This window comes from Rhipicephalus sanguineus, chromosome 6 (assembly GCF_013339695.2).
Source record: "Rhipicephalus sanguineus isolate Rsan-2018 chromosome 6, BIME_Rsan_1.4, whole genome shotgun sequence".
Taxonomy (NCBI): domain Eukaryota; kingdom Metazoa; phylum Arthropoda; class Arachnida; order Ixodida; family Ixodidae; genus Rhipicephalus; species Rhipicephalus sanguineus.
In genome coordinates this window covers 84,728,629-84,749,839 of record NC_051181.1, presented here as the reverse complement: position 1 = coordinate 84,749,839, position 21,211 = coordinate 84,728,629, and the positions used below count along the sequence as shown (strand labels likewise).

General features: G+C 46.1%; 1 long non-coding RNA gene across 1 annotated transcript in view; it reads right to left on the bottom strand.

Annotated features, from left to right (window-relative positions):
- The window catches only part of LOC119395966 (uncharacterized), a 59,823-nt gene extending 38,612 nt beyond the window's left edge, over positions 1-21,211 (bottom strand). The window contains exon 1 of the long non-coding RNA XR_005184365.2: positions 21,012-21,211. This is a non-coding gene — a long non-coding RNA (uncharacterized LOC119395966). The remainder of the gene's footprint in view (positions 1-21,011) is intronic.

Genomic DNA, 21,211 nt, shown 5'->3' with positions numbered 1-21,211 from the left:
TGCAGAGCTTAGCGCAGCCTAAGCAGTGCCTAGCCAATATACTAGAGCGAGCAGTTACTATATAGGGCAATCACGACGACTAATTGTATCTCGTTGCCGAGAAAGAAGAAAGTGGGTATAATGAAGGAGATAACGGGACCCACAAAATTTCTCGAGCTGAATAAAAATTTAGGAAAGAGAAAACATGAATGATGACAATGCGCTCGCAGTTATTATCCGCAATATATTCCTTCCGTTGGAAAACTTCACAGCGTGATCGAGTCAGTAGATGCAGATGAATGATTTCGCAGGATACATGGTACGTGGTACATTCGAGCACGATTGAGTTCGATTTATTCGAAGCTCATTTCTCTTTTTGCCCACCAATACCAATCGGAAATTTCAATTCTGATCAATTTTATGCGGATCAAATTCGAAATACCCTTAGGAATGCATGAGCTAAGAGTAGCAAATAAGATAATGAATGCTGCGCTCCCGTGACTGGGCAAGTGCGAGATGGCGGATTGTAAACGCCCTCAAATTTTTTTACGCTGTCACCAATAAGTGAGCGTCGAATGTAGACTGCGTGCTAGAAAGCCTTGCTGCGCGTCACTGCCTCTTTGCGGATGTACCGGACTGCGGACTCGGTGAACCTTTGGCACGGGTCCTTAATTACTGCGTGCCTGCATATCAGCCTGCATATCCAAAGGACTCAGGACCCTTTGGACATGCAGGCGGCTTCACCAGAGGGTTGGCCTGCTCGGCTGTCAGAGGTACAGACTCTCTCCGCCGCTTTGATTCGTCGGCTACCACGTGATCTGGCCACGGCTTCCCAGAAGCCAGTCCTCGGTGTTGAAACACGGCGACGCGCGGCTCGAATGCTAGAGGCACGTGACAGGCAGACACCTCTGGCATCCACTAAACATTCGCGGGACGAGCGGTGCGTGGCCTGTTCACCGACACTTTAACGACCGAGACGGTGCGCTACGCGGCGCCGGGTGTGAGAAAACGCGTGAAGGCGCCAGGGGCTCCAGCACACACCGATAGATCTTGGACGGAGTCCGTGATCCCGCTGGCACGCTTCAGCCTCCGTACCTGAACGAGATGACTCAATGTGAAAGGAAGCGCCAGACTTGCCTTTGAAAGATAATCTTTCATTTCATGGAGTGAAAAGATACACCGTGAGTACTCGTTGAACGCGAGGGTGATTAAGCTACAATATAATAATTGTTGTGGTTTAACGTCCCAAAACCACGAGGGACGCCGTAGTGGAGGGCTCCGGATATTTCGACCACATGGGGTTCTTTAACGCGCACCTAAATATAAGTACACGGGCCTCACGCATTTTCGCTTCCACCGAAAATACGGCAAACCCCACTTCGACGACAAACGCACGCGCCGTACAGGAATGAACCCTGTCGACACCGCGGCACGGCCTGCGGTTCTTCGAGCACCTGCAGACGTGATAGGCGAAGGTAAGACAAGGGCGAAATGAACGGGGAACGACAGGGCGTGAGGAGGTGGCGGCGGCGTCGACCAGGGCGTGTCAGCGAACTCGCCGGCACGTGCAGCACGGATACAAGCAGCCACCAGCGCGGAAACCCGCCGGACAGGTTTTCTTCCCCGGGCCGACGCTGAGACAAGACAAGCGTGTTGTTGTTTTTCTTGCCTCGCCAAAAGGGAAGCGGTGCACAGAGACGGGGCTACCTGCCCGACGTGGCTTCAGGTCTGCTGTCGGCGCCGAGCGCAGCACTTCGTATACACACGAACGGAGGTCAAAGTCTTTCGCAAGTGCAAGCAGCTCTATACCGTCTAGTACGCGAGCCCACGCAGGGCCTTATCGTAAAAACAAAGATAAAAACGTCGCCCGGCATGCCTAATTATCTACACACACACGCAATCCATACTGCGGCTAGTCTTTGTTCGATGACCTGCTGTGAAATGTGACACCGCTTCTGTGTGACTCGAATGTTCCTGTTCTATCTGGTGGGTGTCCACTGTCCAAGCGCCACGGTGGGCTAGTTGGTTCCTGGCACTCTTTAGCAGCGCCCGTCCTGTCTTTGTGTCTCCTTTTGTGTTTGTTTGCTTTAATTTGAGCTGCTAAAGTGAATGAGAGTCCGTTGTTCATTGAAAGAAAGAGCGAATGAAAGGGAGGTACAGGGGTGTTCAAAAGTTCCCATTGCGGCCTGGGAACATTTGAATACCCCATGTTAATCACGTTGTACGTGGTTTATAACCCTACACTAAAGAAGAAGGGAAAGGCTAAGACGTGGTCTACGCATACATACAGCAGTGCTTTGCGCACAATTTTTTCACGCACGTATAAATGTGGTGGTCTCTTAGCCAAGTCGTCCACAAAAAAATCGGAGAAGTTCTGGATTTTCCTATTGACAAGTCCGCGGTTCTGGCCAAAACCTCATGTAAGTGGCACGTCATCCAATATGCTTCATGTAGCAGATATAAGTGTCGTGTCCCCGGTCTTCTAGCTAAAGGTACACGCACGGGTCCGACGACGCCAACACACTACGTTCTAATGAGTCGAGGCTTGACGTCACTAAAGCTACGACTGAGGCTAGTTGGTTCACGTTGCTCCTGTTAACCCGTGTCCGTCCGAGTTCTTTTGTGCGATACTTTCAATCAGCGCCTACTCAAGTCCGCTTGGCGTCATGTTTGTCGAACAATTCTTGCGCCTTCCTCAATGAGACCACAGCTAACTATAAATAGTTATGTTTTACCTCTTTGCCCGTTTGGACACTGCCTCTCACAGCACGCAATTTAGCAGTGCACGGTCACTGCCTTTTGAGTGGTAGGCCACAAAAAAAATAAAAAAAAAAGGAATTAGGAGCAGTCAGCGTTGAAATAACCTTTTCCTCAAAACAAGCATGTCTTATTTAACTTAACCAGCCATTTATTGTGCAAAATATTCACTATTTATTTTTTGGGAGGTGATCTTTGTCAAAAATTGCATTAAAAGTGGTAGTCACGCCAGCCGTGATAAGTGACTAACGGGTGGCTTAATTCAGTAAAGCTTTGGCACTTGCGCAACTAAAGGTTGGAGCTTTGTCACTTAACTAGGATAAATATTATGCAGCAAATATCAAGGAAGTAATGTTAAAAAAACAAAAAAGACAGGGAAAAAGAGCCAATTTAGGCTGAAACTGTTTGCAAAATTAGCTGTGAATTTAAAAATATTCCATCAATTTCTTTTATTCTAGTTCATTGCACAGATATATACGTTGTAAACTGTTATACAAAATTTCAGTTCGAAGTACACACTGAGAAAAAAAGTTATGAACGTTGGCGTCACATGACTTGAAGGAAATTCTTATTTTGAGAAAAGCGCAAACAAAGATTTCAGAGCTTGCAAGAGATGTGCGTCCCCCCTGTGCCCGTTTTTAGGGATTTAAAAATAATTAGAAGCACAAAGGTATATTTAATGACATCTTCTTATGTAACAGTCTCAATAAAATTTATAAAGTATTTTGAATATCATTAATATAGACGACCCAACACTTACTTTTGAAAAAAGAAAAAACACAATGTGGTTTCGGCTTCGGTATACGTGCATGAGGTATGGAGAACTTGCTGTAACTTGCAAACTAATGATGATAGGAGGATAATTTTTATTGCAACATATTTTTGAATGTTTGGGCGTGCACACTAAAACATAAAACAATAAAAATGTACCTCGTGAAAAAATATTCGACTTTTGAAGGTGGCCTACACCCTTAATGGCACAGCAGACACTACGAATTAATCTTGCGCTTACTTACAATTACCTTAGCGCCATGGTAACATCGTCTCCTTTCGAGTGCAACTGTTCACGAGTACCGCGGTGCACGGCTCTTTGTAGTGTTTAGAAGGCATGCCTCATAAACACAATGTGCGGCCCACTGGCTAGGTGGCGCCGGAGCGTCGGGGAGCCGCGAGATCCGATGCACGTTGACGTTGCAGTGTACATCACCGGTCCGCGATATTGGCGGAAAGACCACTGCAACCGGACGAAACTGTTTGCTGTCGCAGAATGATCTCGCTTTCAAACATTCGAGGCACGACTTATGCGGATAGAAGAAAACAGCCTTCAGAGTAAATTGAGAATCTCTAACCACCAAGAGAGAGAGAGAGAGAAAGCAAAGAGTGGTACGGTATCGAGATCGGTCAGGCAAACGCGCATTTGATACCATTCTCACGAGTAGGTAAAAAAAAAACAAGCACAGCACACGTGTTTGTGATATCGCTAATATCGGACGCAGTGCGAGGCAACTTCGCCTATATACACTTACCCGTCGCATCGCATTGGAGCATAACATTCAACGGAATGTGGCGTCTTGAAATTATAGTGCATCGGCCCTTCAGCGAGTTTTTGACTGAATGAGACGTCCGGAATGGAAAAAACTTTGAACATCTATATTTTTTAGACTTCTTTTTACATTTCTAAAAAAAAAAAAAACAACGAAGACTTTCTTTAACCTTGCCATAATCTTTACTGTAATTATTGATCTGATGTTGTCAAATGATAAAAAAATGCATAAGCTGTTTTTATAGCATGTACGACTTCACGTATGTTCACTTTACACACGCTTCGCTCTTACGGAATCGTACGTTTTGCTTGTGGATAAGATGGCAAGCGCCAAGTACAACATTTGTTATTGTAGACGTGGCGTGGGACAGCGCGGTGGTCAAGGGGCCCAGGGTGGGTCCAAACACACTAGCCAATAAAGTTTTTCTGTCTGTCTATCTGGGACGAGACCATATACAACATATCTCTGCTGCTTGCCTTTTTTGCATGAACGAAATAAGCCCGAGAACGCTGCGGATTGGATGATAAAGCCCAGTATACTGAAACGTTCTGAGAAAGAGGCTTAAAGTCAAGTTTAACAAGAGCAGATACTGCATATTTGGAAGAGATTCATCGTGGTGAGTCAAACGTTGTCCTGAACACAAAATGGTGCGACGAACCTGACTCGCAACTTAAAGAGGTTATTTGTGTCAATCTCGACCGCTCTTGAAAGGACACTAAAGGCAAATAACAATTTATGTCAGAGTGAAAGGTAGTGTGTGAGAACGTCTAAAACGTCAATATTATCAACAGCAGTGCTCTACTAATCGAGAAATTAAGGTAAATGTCGGACAGGATGTGCGCCACGCGTTGGACATTTTGGAAATGATGCCGATGACATCAAGAGCCCCGAGTACAATTAAACGTTAGTAATCAAACTAGTTGCGATAAAAAAAGAATCTTCCGTGCATCACAAGATGTAATAAAATGCTGACTGTTCGTTTACGTTTTATTCATAGAAAGAAGAACCTCTTGGCGTTGCCATGGGGAACGGCGCGAGTGGGTCAAAAGTTCTGTTTTCGCCGAGCTGCGCGTCTCAGTGGTAGTTTCGGTATCGCGTACTGCTGTGTGTGCTTGGCTCTCTCTATTTTCGCACTGATGATACTCTGCTGCTGGTCAAGCTAAGCTCCGTTACAGTAAACTATAAAGTTTGGGAATGGCCCGTGGCTCAAGGTTCAAGGCTCAAGGCCGCTGTTGCGCAAGAAACCGTAGCGTTGGCGGCGGGGCAATAAAGACGGGCAACGTTGGGTACGGCAACTGGTACGTCAGAAGGTCCGTTCAGGCGGGTGATTTGAAGTGCGCTAACGCCGTGCGGACCATTAAAACGTGATTTTCTTTCAAAATAAGCTGTTCTTTGGCCCGAAACAAGCACTACGAGGTTTCTGGAACGCTATTTTAGCAATCAACGTCGACTTGACATTAGCCTTTAGTGTCCCTTTAATTCCAATCTTTTGTGTTCATATCAAGGCCTGCGAAACCACGATGAAGATAGTTAAGAGTAAATACGCACTCTGCTCAAATTGTTTCGCCACTGTTTTCAAGACATTGTTCGAGAATCTCAGGACGAGAAACGTTGGTTAATGGCGAACCTCTTGTTCTTCTCTAGGAAATCCTGATTTTCCTGAATTTCAAGACAAGGAGCACCCTCGTCACGACACTGCAACGTACAGTTTGGTGCGAGAATTTCCAGAGCAGCGACAGCGCCCTAATCCGAGCACGTCTGCATTGAAGGCGATCCCGCAGTTCAATAAAACTCTCACCGCGTCTGTTCCGAAATCCTCGGTGCTGCAATGCGCAGTGCGTCGCGCTGGCAACCTCGGAGTTCCGAAAGCAGTGTGCCTGCGAATTTGCGCATAGTTCACCGAATGCGGAGATCTTCACATGTTCGAGCACAAATGCGCTGCTCGAGCGTATGCAGCTCACCCACGCTCGTGAAGCACGTGAAGATATGAAGCCGTACGAACGCTGCTCGAACATGTGACCGCAAGCTACGACAGCAAGTTGCGACGGCAAGTTGCGACGGTTAAGTTGCGACGGCAAGTTGCGACGGCAAGTGGCGACGGCAAGTTGCGACGGCAAGTTGCGACTTCAAGTTAAGGCGGCAAGTAGCGACGGCAACTTGCGGGGTCTAGTTGCGACGCCAAGTTACGAGCTGCGGATTGCCGGTGGCGATGCACAGCTTGCCGTCGTCATCGCTTCTCCTGCTACAGTATTTAGAAATCTGTGAAAATATAAAAAGAAATATATGAGAAACCGCGGCGTAACAAATGTTAGAACAGTATATTTGCTAAATTGTAAAGTTCGCGCAGATTTGGAAACATATGTATTTTCTTGTACCGTGCGCTGATAATGTGCAGTGATTTAGCGCTCTGACATCCCGCGTCAAGTTATATGTCACAGTCTTTGCAGTCAAGGTACATATGCAGCTTCCGGACAAGCACAACACATATATGAACCGCTATATAAGAGCTCGAAGCTAGTCCTTTGTCGACTAATGGTGTGACGCTACCTTGGATTTGTAAATGCTTTTCAAAGTGCCTCCCCGCAGGAAACCACGTCGCTCGTGTCACTCATCGTGTCACCTCTCGGAAAGGGACAACGGCAAAGCGCCGAGCACGAAACGCGACGGGAAGTCGCTGCGCTTCACACCCTGTCAAAACTACGAACTCTACAAAGCGAAGGGCGACAGTTAGAACAAAGGGCCTGCTGGTCGTTTGAACGAGAAACGGAACCGACACCAAGGGTATGCGCGCCAAGCACGCGGCCCAAGGTCTCTCCACTTCCCGCATCGACTCTGGTCGGATATGCGTCGTTTGTGGCATGCCAAAATGACGCGGAAGCCGTCACATCTCATCAATTAGTGAAGAAAGTGATTAGTGATGACCCTTGGCAGGTTATCGACAATGTGTTGTCAGGAGCTCTGATATTAAGATCAAATGGAGATTGTACAAAAAAAAGGCTAATGGTATACTGCAAGCGAACGGTAGAGACGAAATATGTTCTTTATCAGATAAGCGTTAACGATGATCGGGGCTCACAATGCCGGCATCCGGAGTCTCGCTTGCTTTTGCTCTAGTTTTGGCTGTGTTTTCTCCAAGCAGACAGAGCCGAGTAGTAAAACCCTTTCGAAACTCCTTTGACAATAGCAGCAGGAAATTTGTAACGTAAACTGAAATTGCAATTCGATGGCTTGCACCGTTGTAACTGCCAGGCAAGCTAACCACCAGGTCTGTGTTCAATAAATAGATAAATAAATAAATAAATAAATAAATAAATAAATAAATAAATAATAAATAAATAAATAAATAAATAAATAAATAAATAAATAAATAAATAAATAAATAAATAAATATATCCGTCACAGCTAACCAATGCGTCGACAACAGACGTTGCCCCGAAAAGGTCCCGTACTTCCCACAATTCAGAGCGAGGACAAGAACCACCACGAAGAGATATATGCATCAAATGGACATTTCACACATTTGCAATTTCGAGCGTGCCGCGTCGTTCACTTTATATTTCACACACGTAATTCTAGCCAATTTCGCATGTTCGACTGCAATGTAGCCACAATGGAAACAGACTGTTCGTGTTTTACGGAAGAGCGGTTTCACATTCACGCTTTAGAGCTGGAAAATGGAGAGAGACAAAGGCAAGCTTCGTGGGTCTTCGTGCGTCTTTGTCGTCGTTTTAGGCCACCAGTACACGTGAAAACAATTTAAACCAGCTGTCCACTCTTCTTGCGACACATGCTGGCCGTTGAGTACCACCATATGCGTTCTTTAACTGCAGCCCACGTGTCGGGAGAAGATGGCACACTATATCGAATGTTGTGTCGAGTTAGACAAGCCATAACCATTACTGCCGGTGCGTAGTCGTTTAACCACTACTTTAGCTGAACACCTGGCTATACACGTATTCGCAAGAAGGAACGCGTTTTTTCCATCAACCCGGCTCGCCTATTATCTTCATCCCCTAACCTGTCATCTCGCTTTCCATGTCTCTGTGCTCACTGTGCAGCTACAGAGACTCCTCCTAGTGGCCTCGTAACACGCAGGTGACCTTGAGATGTGCAACGGCTCGTTCAGCCGAGATTGTATAAGGCCACAAAATCGGCCGGATGCCTGTTTGCCGGGAGAAAGTGATAATGGCACTCGGAGCGATACTACGACTCCTACAGTGCCATGTTTCTTTCTTTCTTTCTTTCTTTCTTTCTTTCTTTCTTTCTTTCTTTCTTTCTTTCTTTCTTTCTTTCTTTCTTTCTTTCTTTCTTTCTTTCTTTCTTTCAGCTGCAACTGGGCGGCTACCGTGAGTAAGATTCCGAGTCCGTAAGATAATAATATGGCGGGTCTAGAAGCTTTGAACCCTTGTCGAAGCCGAGCAGCTATCGATCATTCCTTATGGTCAACATGGGAATGTTGTGTGTGCGTGCGTGCGTGCGTGCGCGTGTGTGTGTGTGTGTGCGTGCGTGCGTGCGTGCGTGCGTGCGCACGCGCGCGCGCGCGCGCGATGTAGAATCGTGGCCATTTGTCTAAGTTTTTAAACATGCAGCGGCGTCAGTACGAGGTTAACTTCGACTGCGAGTTAGCTGCTGTATTCGAACACACTGCCTTGAGTTGAACACGCCAAACATTGAACGAGGATTACAAACAGACTGGCCCAGTGGTCTTTAAAAAGGCAGTAAACTGATGCGGCTTATCCCAAGCGAATACCAACTTGGTTGGAAATCATCTGTATAGTTTGCTTGTTCGTGTAGACGCAGCATTAGTTGTATATATTGTTCGCTATGTACTGTAGTTTAGGCACGTTGGTGATAAACACCATGGAAGAAATAACCTTTAACATGGACTTCGAGTGCATGAAACAGCATTGGTTTGAAAAACGGTAAATAAAAAAAATAAATTTTCGTTGCCAACTGAATTGCTGGTTTTAATAAAAGTTTATTCCTCCTCCTTTTTCTTGACCAGCTACAGTTGTGTCTTTTAATGATGCGTGAACATTTTTTTATCAGCAAGGTCGACCCTATAAAAAGCAAATTTATATCTTTCTTCCGTAAGAATTAATTACATCTTTAATGCGCAGTGCCAACCCCATCCCCCCTCATTTTCAATTGTTTTTCTTTTTCAATGCACTGACTTACCGTTACAGTGGGCAATTCGATCAGCTCTTTTCTCTCTGTCTTCCTACATGTACCTATGATAAATAATGACTTCATCAAAGTTGAATTCGCTGAGCAACCGATACAAAGAAAGGCGGTTCCACACAGGACATGAAGGTGTAGCCATAAGCGTGTAAATGAAGAATGAAACAAAAGGGGCGTTATTTTCAAAGAAGGAGGTGAGCGTCCGTATAGATATTGTGAAGTGTTTGCGTTGAATGCCACTAAGAGCAGGCAACATGAGGCACGTTTCGTCAGAATCCTCTTGCCGGCCGAGGCGGCTGCTAGGCGGGAAACCCAAGCTTTGATCGAGAGCCGGACTCCATCGAGACGTGACTGCATGCACGCCGGGTATACTCTGCGCGCTTTGATTCGTACACGTACTTGCCAAGAAACCCAGAAGACGACAGCACGTAGTGTGTGCAGAAGCAGATGATGCGCTAACGTGCGCGAAGTTGTCTAGAGCCGAGGAAAGTATTCCGTGGCAAAAATTAAGAAGTAGAAGACGCAAAGCTGCTAGACTAACAGTAAAAGGGCACGCAAGTGAAAAAAAAAAGTTAGCGCAGCTCGCACTGTAGTGTACTATACTGTACTGTACTGCAGCCCCGCCACGGTGGTCTAGTGGTTATGGCGCTCGACTGCTGACCCGAAGGTCGCGGGATCGAACTGTCGATGGAGGCGAAAATGTTTCAGGCGTACTTAGATTTAGGTGCACGTTAAAGAACCCCAGGTGGTCGAAATTTCCGGAGCTACGGCGTCTCTCATAATCATATCGTGGTTTTGGGACGTTAAAGGTACTGTACTGCACTGTACTGTACTGTACTATACATGTCTATGCTTGATCTCTCCTATAGCAATGTGCCACAGAAAATGGGCAAATCCCAGTACTCACCACACTGGTCCACTAAAAGTTAAGGTCGACAAAAAACGATTAGGGGCCGCACGTTTTAGCTCTTTCTTTTTAACCGTCCGTACCAAGGGCTTGGCCGGTGAATGGGCTCGCGTGCCGGTTACTGATGGTGACGATATTCTACCTACGACACATGGCAAACCTCGATCATAACAGCTCTACTGCAAAATACTTTCACCGATGTTTTAGTAGACTGCCTCGATAAATACAAAGAAAAGGAGTTCGGCAGCAAGTTACACTCCGTAACACTTGAAGGCGAGAGCCTTCTTCTGCCCTGGCAACGCGTTACTGGCCCTACATAACGTATACATTGTATATACTATACTATACTCATACTATACACTATACTATACTACTCACGAGCACTGGGGTATCTATGTATCTTCTACTATCTTATACTGTATCCTGGCTAGCTCTGTATCTGCCACAGAAGAAATCGTGGCACTGCAATCCAGCAGAAAAGCTGGCTGCCACTAAGTCACCCAGTGTTATCACGCAAGACATCGAGGATGGTCCACTAGAGTTACGAGTTAAGCGCGCTAAACAAAGTTTTATTACAACTTTCGTACCGCTGACGCCGAAGCTGCTTCGTTACCTTGAATCGTGGCTCGTGCCGGTTGACTGAATGGTTATATGGTACCGACGTGCTCTATCTTTACTGATGGTTGACATATTCTACCGCGACTTACATGCATAACAATGTAAGCTCTCTGCTATAAACGTCATACAGACTGAATTTACTGTTACGTTGATGTAGACTGCAGTAACTCTGACTAAGTAGATTAGCAATTTCAGATAATAACGAGGCGTAAATGCGTCAAAGCAAGTTATACCACTCATGAGCGTAAACTTAGGCACTGAATTGTCGTAGCGTTAAACCTTCACTGCACAGACCACTTCCGGAGCATACAGCGCAAGGTGTACTCGTGCCCGGAATTTTTACATATACGTGAGAAATAACGCACATTGTATACACTTTTTCCCGTGTACACTAGTTGTGCAGACGAGACGACCCTGCAGCACAAGGCTATACTGCTCATTGGGTCTGCCAAGCAAACTCACATTGTACAGCGAATTTCACTACTCGTAGCCTTGACTTCAAGGCGACAAGACTTTCGGGGCACTCACGAGCTGCTGGCACACATCTCGCATCTTGCCGCCTTCTGTGACGAGTGTCAGCTGCAATGGCACCACGTGCTTTGCGTCGAAGTGCAAACAGAGAGAAATGCAGGGTGCGTTCGGAGGGCCGAATTCAAGAATTATTCCTTCCTTGAAACAAAAAAACGATTTGATTAGACTTTCTTCATCACTTAGCAATGAGGTCTTCTATCAAACGCCGTACCATTAGGATTTTTACTTGGAACGCATCAGCACAAAAAGTACGGTCAAATATGCGACAAATCGCATATTTTCTCTGATTTCACAATTTTTTTATGGAGGATTTTGAAGCCTGTTTCACCGCTAAGCATTTTTGTACAAAAATACACTTTCCTGAAAACCACACAAATACTAAGATTGCTTTGGGAGCGTTCGAGTTAACTTAAGAAAAAATCGCGAACTTTGAAGATTTTCGTTGCTTTTTAAATATACGTAGTTGGCAGTTAAACTAACAAATTTTGGAATGGTTAAATAGCACAACGAAAAAGAACCTCTTTAGGAGCGCAAGCGCTGCTTCGAAGCTCAATATGCAAATATAGATCTTATACAAAATTTTTCTATGAGGCGCAGTTTAGCAAGTGAACTTTGAGGGGGCGCCACGGTCTTGAAAACTTTTTTTTTTTCGAGCAAAAATGTTTTGCCACTGTACTCCATGGTGTACAGGATAAAGGTAAAAATTTTATCAGCAAAATTTGCGATGTGCGAGCACCACATCTGGGACACTTGGCATGGAATGACCCTATTATAATCGAATTAAGAGACAGGAAAAGTTAGATCGCAGGAAGAGTTTATGTATCAGCAGGCTCGCTTCTGTATTGTGCCAAGATCGCGGCCTCTTTGCGCTACTGATACGACATAAAGAACGAAAGAAGCCGGAGACTCATTGTCATACTTATCTAATTTTAGCCGCTGGGCGTAACCCGTAGCGTATGTAGTTGCAGTGGACGACTGTATGTAAATGGCAACAGACCACATATACAAGGCAGCTCATATTTCATTGATAGCGGTTTACCGACAAATGGGACTTGGCGAAGCCACCAGCGTATAGGCGATTTTCCTCGCACGCTTGCGTACGTCCATTCTCGCTTCCTAAGTTGATACCGCACCGCGGGAAAATGTACTTGGCGATATCGGCGTGTCTGGCGAACTTTTTTTTCAAAACGACTGCGTGTGGTGCGTTCTCGAGATGATCGCGATATGACGAGCGCTTTCTCTCTCTCTCTCTTTTTTTTTCTACTATCGTCCGCGCATCTTTGTTTTTATTTATTCGAACTAGATTGGAAGAGTTGGTATTAAGCTGGCGGCCTGTATTCGTCCTCGTATGCTTTCCGAGTTGAGTTGGGCACACACTCTAAGAAAAAAAGAAAAAGAGTATCTGTGACTGTTGTCTGTGAGTCCTGAGTTTGTCACGTATATGACTCCCTTTAAAGGGGTATTCAGACGGAGGAGAAATGCTCGGGGGGTAAAGGCGGAGCCTAGTGACGTCAACTCGCGAGGAGAAGTCGCCACAAATGCCCCCCACTCACACGGACGGGGCGAACGGAGGGGGAGACCAGTGTTACCAGACTACTCCTGTGGCTTGTACCGCCCGTTTCACCAGCTGCCGACGACGATGACCCCAGCTACAGATGACCCCAACTGCAGACTGGACACCCACTGCCGCTCTCTGCAGGAGCAAGTGCAACAATGTGGCCAAACAAGAGCCAGAAATTCCGCCACATCCCCCACCGCCGGGGGATTGTTTGTCCTTTCGGGGAAAACGTCCCCGTCTCCTCCGAGGAGGCGCGGGGGGGTCACGCCCACTCGCTAATCCGTGACGTCGTGGTCACGTGATCCGCAACCCCCCCGTCTCCCCCGAGCATTCCTCCCCCGTCTGAATACCCCTTAAAGAGACACGTTAACTCCATTTTAGGTACCATGCACGACTCTCCGACGAGAGTATAATGATTTCCAAAGAGAGTTCACGTGTCTCTCTTAAGAGAGTCATATACGTGGCAAGCCAGAACTCTCAAAAAAGAGTCAAATGACCTTTTTTTTTTTTCTTAGAGTGCATGCGTACGCCAGAGTCGTTGCTGTTGGCGTGCACGCAGAAAACGTAAGCGTTAGCGAAATGATAATTATGTTCCCATGAATGAGATATAAGTGCTATATCCCCACAGCATGAACACACAATCGCGGATCCAACCACTATGAATTAACGAAAAGGAGGCACAATATTTTACAGCGAAGACGCATAGGGCTGGTTTCTGGCGGATCGCGTCCGTGGACAAAATACACGTAGAACAACAATTTTCGGCACACCGATCAACTAGACTAATTCGCGTCCAGAAATGGACATGGCGTAAAAGTAATTATAAAGGTGTATGATTTCGGTGACGTGTATAGGCGTGCGCACAGGGGGGAGGCGCCCCTCCTAATCGCCTAAGAGTGGGGGCGCAAAATCGGCCCCGTACATTGACCCTTCCAGTCACCTAAGAGGGGGGGGGGGGGGGGGCGGGGGCGCAAAATCTGCCCCACAGTAGGGGGTGGGGCGCTGCGATGAACCTTTGCCCCCCCTGATGGGGAACCCTGCGCACGCCTATGGCAGGGTGACGTGACGTGGCAGAGTGACGTGAACAATTCTGCCCCAGACACAACACCATTTGTATAAGGGACGAACGTATGCAATCTCTTAACTCTCGAAGCAACGAGGTTTTTTGTGTACTACAAGATTCAGGGGCGTAGCCATAATTTTTTTTTTTATCGAGGGGGGCCCGGGGTTCAACCACCCTTTATATGTGCGTGTATATATACGCATGCAAAATTGAAAATAAAAAAAACTATGGGGGGGGTGTGTGTTTCAACCCCTCCCCTTTCATGGCTATACGCCAGTGACAGGGTTACATTCTGAGACGGCCGTTGATGAGAAAGTATGCCTCGATCATGAGCAAGAGTAACACCGGGATCTTTCAGTGTATGTATCATTATTCGCGCAATTAAGACAATAATTATAACACATAAATTCACCACAGCAATGTTCCCTGCACCAGATCCACTATAGTCACAGCTTCGCTCGCTATCTTGACAGTAGTGGAAGCACTTTGAATTTTTTTTTTCTTTTTCATTTGTGCTCGTCATCAAAAGAAATAACGGATATTAAAGACAGAAATATGGAGCCTAAAGTCGTGTAGAGATGGTGCGTATATGGTATACATCCCATTGGAAAGCATATATGCGTCGCAAGTGTTGCGCCATGCCGGAGTGAAGACGTCTGGAAATACGATGCCCTGCATCGCACGTACAGCGGGCTTCCTTCCGCTGTCGCCAGCGCGTCGGGTAAGTTGGCATCAAGTTATGCCCCTTTGACGTATACGCTGACGACGTCTAGGAGGCTGGATGACTTCTGGATTAGCTCAGAAATGATGTTATGCCGCATGGAATTATGTTGATCCCGTCGTTGAGTTGAAGGTATTTAAAATCTCATGGACTATGCCATTGTACCTTGTTTATGATTTATGATATGAAACGCATGTGCTACAAACGTTGATTTCATATATTGTGTGTCCAACATGCACGGAAAGACCAGTTTGTGTTCAGAGCAAGTTATAGCGACCTTTTGATCCATCGCTCAAGGAACGTTTAATGATCAGTATTATTCATTCAGACAGTTATGATACCCTGTTACACCGCGCAACTAAAAAAAAAAAATCTGCTGTAGCGGAAAGCATGCTTCTAGTCCTCGAGTAAAATTAGTTGAAGAAGCGGACGTTACCCACACGGGAAAATGAAATGCATAATCTACCAATTATAAAATTAACTAATAAACCTGTTTAGGAGTTATATTGCAGCACATATTAAAATTTAAGAATTGTGGCTGGTGTTTCTCACAATGTTTCCACTCGGAACGAACTTCTCAGAATGATTTGAGCTTCGAGAAATTAATTCTCAAAATGTGCCGCCGAAGTGTAAATAAATGATGAAGTTGTTTTGTGCGTAGGCGCACGAAAGTCCCTTATCTTGGAACATGGAATGGAATATGTGGTCCTATTCGATTCGGTATTCACTATTCGGAGTCACTATTAACTACCGTGAATATTTTTGCGAACATTTCATGCACCACCATTTGTGCCCGACTAGGAATAGAACTGCGGGAAAATGTTGTACTTATTTTACCCCGGCGGCCATCGTCAACCCCTCCAAGACCATACATAAATAAATATTAAGTAGCATCAGGGAAGCCATTACTGAACTTGCTGCATAGAAACTTGTAAAAAACGGCAATAAGACAGGTGGAGAAGAAAAATAAAAGGGCATAACACGAAATGAAGTGAAATTTGCGCAGCTAATGATGTAGCAGATAACTTTTAAACGGTAACGATTCAAATGCACCAGACAGTTTCTGAAACCGAGCTTACGGAAGGTCTTAAAGGTGGCAAAGATTAATTGGCAGTTATAAGTACAGTTTGCGAATTTTCGTACTAAAGAGTTTTATGCCTGACTGCATTAAGAATTGACTGGCGGCATTTCCGTCACGGAAATGACGACCACAAACGTTAACGCCTATTTTCTGACGTCCCCAAAAGCCGGCTCTACATTGCCGTTCTCTGGGCCCTGCTCTGAGAGTGAGGGGCTGCAGTTTCACCACAATTTTTCTTGCACACCCGCTATATGGCACCACTTCTGTGCTTTTTGCATGCTCTAAAGGCCTGGAGCGGAGAGTGACGACTATTCGCCGCGAGATCGGGCTACAGGTGGCAGCACCGTCGCCACGCCAGTGTGGATAGGCGGTCGTTGGCGCGTATGCAAACGCACACAACAGCGCTTCGTTGTGAGCGATTTGTCCCAATTTCCGGCAAACAAAATGCGTTGACTGCAGCTCTCTGGTAATATGTGCGCTCTTCGTTCCCGAATTAAAGCACGAAGCGCTCCGAACGTTACTATTACTTGTGAGAGAAGCGCATTATGCCAACGAAAGGGGTTGCTCTCCTTCGGCAACAGTCGGCGTTTTCGCAATGGATGACGTTTTCTTATTTTATTTGTACATGTTCAGCTTGTGTTCCACCTACAACGCACTGCTGTAGCGCGTCTGAATTAAGTATTCACTTCTTGTTCATCTGGATACCCCCCAACAAAAAGAAAGCCCGTATTCCTGCACGAGTTCAAATAGTACTTTGTGCACTGCGTGCTCAAATATTCATCCGCATTTCTTATCCAGTTCTCCAATGTAGGACATTTGATAGGTTTACTGAGGAAAACTACGTGGCTGACAGCGCTTTAGCGCTCCAGAAGCGTTTAACACGCACAGGCTTTTTATTCTAGTAACAGTACACAAAGGTAACTACAGCACGGAACTTTCTTCGATTAATTACTTGCACGACAGTCATGAAACAAAGGCCCGGTTATTCCACGGGACCAAAGTGCGCTTTTTCACGCGAATAATGCCCACTGCCTTCCGTCAATTTATTACAACGCAATACAAACGTTCAAGGTAATGTGAAGCAAAAAAGATGTCGCTTCGCGTGAGATTAAAATGTGAAGTACGCCGTTTGGATTAATTTTGACCATCGGGGCTATTTAACGCGTACCTTAATCTAAGTACACGGGTGTTCTTGTATAAATTTCGCCACATGTTAATATTGCGCAAGGCAACTCAGTTTTGCGATTTCCGTACATTCCATTTTCTGTTCTTTTTAGGGGACAATTTAAGTACCGAAGTGTCAGACGTGACTTGACAGAAATATTGCTGTGTAGTGGGACCAGGACCGTACACACCTAAAGCTCGTCGCTTAACCTATAGACGACAGTCCCGAAGTTATACACCTAACCACAACCCGCAAGTGCATGAGAGCGCTTTTTTTACCACTGAGCCGCTAAAAGGCTATATTCACTTGAGATTTAATAAGTTCTCATCTTTAGGACAACGCCAAGTGCACTTTGCAATGCGCTTGAACCACAGAGCGGCACCTACACTGATATAACTCTCGTGAACGGAGGGTACAACGACCACACACAGCACTCTTGACAAGTGCACTCACTGATCTTATTGCAGTACGTATACAACCGATCAAGGCCAAATGCTTCTTTACGTCGCGTTAGGCATACGTACCAGCGGTTAAAGTTGCACTAACGCAACGGAACAAACCGCCTTTTGAGGACCTGCATGACGTACGCACACACGCAAACACAACGTGGCTAGCAGACGACGCATGGAGCAATCCATACTAGGCGCGGTTCAGTCAGAAGCCGCCAGGTGGCGACTCCGCTCGATCTCGCGGCCAATAGGATGGCGAAAACCAAGCACAAGAAAGGGAAGAAAGCTCGCGTCATGCGCTTGCATCTTTCGACGTTTTTCGCACTTTCCTCGGCGTCCACGACGACGACTGTGAAGCTACATGAAATCTCTTCTTTGCCTTGCTTTGCCAAGCGAGGCAAAGCAGAGATAAATAAGCGACGTCTTTATTTAAATTTTAGTTCTGAAAAGTAATGGGCGTGCTTAATTGTTAATTTTCGCGACAGCAGTATCCTCGCGAAAACGAAAAAAAAGTTTCCTTCCACGGCGGTTTCGGTATTGCGGGGTTCGGCCGTACGTGGTTTGCCAACGCCTGTGTGGTTGCGGTGTTTACCATCTTCTGTGCCCCGGTGTTACCTCGATTACTTGCGGTACCACAAAGGATTGCTGATGGTCATCAACGTGAATGGTCGGGAAGGGGGAGACGTGGCACTACAGGTGTCAAGAAGTCTGCATGCATCAATGCGAAGGCTGCCATGCTTGTCTATTAGCAATGCACACTGTGTTGACTGCATTTCCTAACGCCCAACAACGCTTCAACTGTACGTATGCATCCACTAGGACACGTCTCACGGTATGATCGATTACAATGAAAGAGGTATCAACAATCATTTCTTCAAACAATCCGCTCATATGCACTCGGCAATGTTCTCTGAAGGCGGGGTCTCCAGACGTCCGGCTCATTACGTCAGTCTGAAGTGCGCGCCCATTGGTACAGGCTTGTGCGCATCCCCCTTTGAGGAGAAAGTGCCGCAGACTTCTAAAGTAGTCCGCGACTGTAGTTTGCTTTGTAATGTGACACATCGCTGCCGTCGTTATGGGGATTGTTATGCTCACCATTCTATATGCTGCGCAAGGTGACCTATGTTCAGGCAAGATGCGCCACTGTCATCGTGTGAACAATGCTTGTGTGGCAGCCTGGCGGTCATCATGTCACGTGACGCTCGCCGTGGTATAAACAGCTCAGCCGTTCACACAATAGAATTCCGGCGAGGTGACGCGACACGATTATGGCGGTGTCTCCGATTAGATAGAGTTTGACATTTTATACTCGCTGTCACCTTGCTTTGTTGTGAAGATCGAATTCCTCGCGATGTATTCATCGTGCTGTGGCCCGGCTGGTTGGCTCGAATCATTGCCGCCTTAACATCAGCGGCTTTTTTTCGGTGATAAATCGTTGAAATGTAAAACAAACTGTAAAATCAGGCCAAATGACACCCAAACAGCGTAAAGACACAAAGAAAGAAACAGCTAGCCAGATCCGCTCTTAGTGGCTTTTCTGAATGGAACATGTCCAATTAAATGGACCCACATGAATGAGAACTGATAAATAACCGGGATGCTAGAGAACTCTGGTAAAACGATTGCTGCTTGTCGGGAGTTATACAGATAAATGCGTCATTACTTCTTTCAAATGTTCAATGGACACTATAGGAAAGACGAGAAATCAGTTTAGATTGAACCTCTATAATGGCGTTCTTTGTGAAGCTGATTATACTGGATTAGATATAAAGGTTAGAGTTAAACTTCTTTTTTTGTGTGTGCTAAAACCACAGCGTCGGTTGGTCAGTGCGTAGTCGCGAATTTCAAAATATTTTATTTTTATATTCGGGTCATTGGTGGGTCAAAAGTCACACGGCCCATACGCATTTGCCTAAGGCGACTCCAAGGCAAAAGCCATTTTCTTCTTTTTTCTTCTAAGTCGAGTCTATTGCTATTGAGTTTGGTATTGTTCGTTTTTTTTGTTTTTTTTTTGTTTTTTGTCAACCTTCATCTGTCATCCGTCGCATGAAGATTGAACTAGCTAGACTAAATAGTTAGTGTAGGTTTGGCATGATGGAAAGCAGCGACAGTTTCCGCCACGCTGTTCCAACAAGACTGATCGTATCTGATGCGCACGGAAAACTTCCCCAGACGCCGTCAAGTCTGCAGCGTCAGCAAGTTCAGGCAACGGGTGCATCAAAAGCGCACACACATGCGGCATGCGTCGGCGCGGTGTTATACAGTAGGCTGTACGTATAGTGCTTGCCTGCTGGGAACGTGCGCGCGCAAGAGGGCACCGTCCCCTTTCTGCACGCCATTCATTCCCGCCGAGTCGGCAACGTGACTCTGGGCACGTCCAGACGCACACGCTGCATGCCGTTGCTGTCGCTGCATAAAAGTCGACGACTCCCACAGCCGTTGCGTTTCGCCTGAGACACGAACTGGCGTTCCGCCCAGACTGACGTCGCTTGACTGCAACGCCGATTGTTCGTTTCGTTTGTCACTGGCGCTATAGTTATTTGGTAGAGCGCATACGCGTAAAGTTTAGCGGTGGGTACGAGAACGAGCGTGGGCAGCGCGGTGCCATGTTCATCCGTCTACGCAAGAGCAGACTCTCACGTCGCTGAGACGCCCAAGAAAGAATCGGGCAGTACCAATTCATTTATATGTACGTATATGTGGCGCTCCTTATAATATGCTTTATACTGTATTGTGCTTAATTGCTTGATTAACTGAGGTCAATTATGATTAACTGCAGAAGATTAGCACAAGCGACCATTGCCACCGATGGTCGCTTCTGCTAATCTTCTTCTGCGGTGACCGTACATGCAAGTTGATCATTAAATGCAGACTGAATGGAGATGTTGCTGTTACAAGACTAGCTAACGCAGATTTTCCAATACAAGGCCAACATTTAGCCGACACGAGCCAACATTAACTGGTGCACATTAACTGGTCAGTAAATACGGTATACGAGGACACTCCTGCTCATCTTTCACAAATCGCGTAGAGGGAAGGGGAGGAGGAGGACACCTCAAGATAGACGGTCACACTTCAACTAAATGAAATAGTAATAACAAAATAATAGTAATAAAAGAAAGAGACAGCAAGCACAGAACCGGGTCGACTAAGCGAAAATAGGAGAAGCATTTGCCCTGCATTTGGTGTTGTAAGGATGATGATGATGAGAAAGAGAGAAGCAAGTTAATGGTGAGATTTTTGAACAAGAGGAGCCGCTGCGTTAACTTCCCGATTTATAAAAGATAGGGAAAGGTGGAATCTTGAAGTTGTGAGAAGTCCAACAAGGAATGTCACTGGAGTCAACGTTCTGACAATAAGGGGACGTGCGAGGAAATGGCCCCTTAACTGGGGATGACTGTCAAGCACTCCGTCAATTTCCACCTGATCACTACATATAGAGATGTAAATGTCATACTATGAGCTGTGGGATCCGCGGCCGCGTCTCCGGATGTCTCGACCTGCAGACAGTCCAGGACAGACACGCGCAGCCTGCCGAGCAGTGTCCGCAGGAGTCGAGCTCTAGTTCCTGTTCGCCCAGTCGCCGTTGCTCACAACCACGTCTGGGGACTGGCCATGAATAGTGTGGTGTTATAAATTCATATAAAAGTTAAAGGC